A 2,029-nucleotide genomic window follows, 5' to 3' on the forward strand; every position below is an offset into this window, starting at 1 on the left:
GCTTGTAGGAAAGTGTGCCCTGACACGGTAGCCTGCTACTGTGTGTGTGTGTGTGTGTGTGTGTGTGTGTGTGTGCGCGCACGCGCGTGCGTGCGTGCGTGCGCGGGGACCAGCCCCAAGGTTTATGATTACAGTGTTTCAATCTGCCTAATAAACTAGAATTTTAAGGATCCAGAGTTGGACATTTGTAGCCAACAGCACATCACAGCAAGGAGTGCAGCCACTGCCAGGGCATCTCTATCGCTGGCAGTCCCTGCCCTGCCCACGCAACCCCCACACTCGTGTGGCATGACAGGGAAGCCCTGTGACGTGGAGCCGGCTGCCTTCCCCACCCCCTGCCGCGCACATCCTGGGATTCCTCAGGAAGTGGAGAGCAGCCCCGACCCCTGCTTCCCCGTGGGGTCTTGGGACCTGTGTGTGGGGCTTCCCTCCCATGTGGGGGCTGCGCGTGTGCAGCAGGAAGCACCAGCACTAGAGATGGCCTGGTAGGGGCTGCACCACTTGCTGCAACATGCAGCACTGGCCAGAGCCTGGCACCGCTGGGCACCAGTGCCTGCGCTGGGCACAACACCCCGAGCACCCTCGCCAGCTGCTGAGCCATCAGGGGAGTGTGTGGAGGGGGTGGTCCCTACACCCCCAACCCACCCTCACACCCCACAAACCCCACACACCTACACCCTGCCTCCTCAATCCTCCACATATACACCCCCCAACATACCCATTGCCCACACACACACACAGCTACACCCCCTCACAACCCCCCACCCCGCCATAAATGCACATTACCCCCCAAACACCCCACCACATACAATACACTCAAAAATAAAGAACTGGTCTTGTAATTATGCAATCACCTCTACATAGACCACGCAAACACAAATCATGACAAAATATTAATAAATTAACATATGTTATAGCCAGTGTTCGACTTTTAGTGCACAGTTTGGGGTTTTTCCTGGGTCTAACATGGCAGCCCCGCCCAGGAGTATATTGTGGGGCAAGGTCAGGGGGCTGGGGTGGGACTTCTGATCCCAAGATGGCGACCAGGGGGTGGGGTTACTGTCAAGGGGCGTGGCTACCCATGCAGCCCCAAAAGCTCGACAAACCTCATTAAGGGGCCCTCTACCCAAAATAATTGCGCGCCCCCGATCTAGGATTTTGAAAAGGGGGGTGCAGACGGCCCAGTGGCTCATCCCATATAATCCAATCCGTATTTTAATCATGTTCAAAAGGAACCAGAAGCTTTAGGTATAAGTGAATGGCCTCGGGCTGCCTTATTTAGTCAAAGACCAGGGCAGAAACAATTATACATGCGCTGGAAATGTGCCTTAATTTGCCACGTCCTGTGGGATGTATAAAAACACCACCAACCAGGCAAGAATAAAAACCAGGCTCGTATCCCGAGCCCGGCTTGTGCCACTGTCCCTGGTCCTGCCCGCACTGCTGGATCCTTCAAAGCTGGCGCCCTCCCAACCCGGGGGGCACTATGAGATGCCAGTTGCTGTTGCGCACTCACACCACAGGGCACGGGGCCTGGCCCAGGGGCGATTGACACGGGGAGGAGAAGACACCTGGACCCCAGTGCCATCACTGCCAGACTCTCCCATGAAACACAGCCCCTGACCTGGCTCTGACCGCTGGCTCCAGAAGTCAGAGAAGGGCTGCCAGGGATCAGGGGGGCTGCTCCAGCCCAGGGGCGTCTCCTGTGTCGGAGGCCTGGCAGTCTGCAAAGGGGCTGAAGGGAGAAGCTCTTTTCTCCCACTTAGCCCTTCCCAGGGTCACGTCCCTGGTCTCATTTTGCACTGGAGGGAAGAGAGGAGGCTGCCTTTGGCTCTTGTGACCCCACATCTTCCCCAAAGGCTTCCCCATGCCCCCTTCAGCCAGCGCACCTTTCCTCCCTGGGAGCAGCTCCGCCACCAACAACGAAGCAAAGAAAACATTAGGGACGGTTAAGAAGGGAACAGGGAACAAAGTGGAACATCTTGCAATGCCCCTTCATCACTGGTCCAGTCCTGTAGGGAGCAGACCA

Source organism: Alligator sinensis, unplaced genomic scaffold (genome assembly GCF_000455745.1).
Source record: "Alligator sinensis unplaced genomic scaffold, ASM45574v1 scaffold996_1, whole genome shotgun sequence".
NCBI classification, from domain to species: domain Eukaryota; kingdom Metazoa; phylum Chordata; order Crocodylia; family Alligatoridae; genus Alligator; species Alligator sinensis.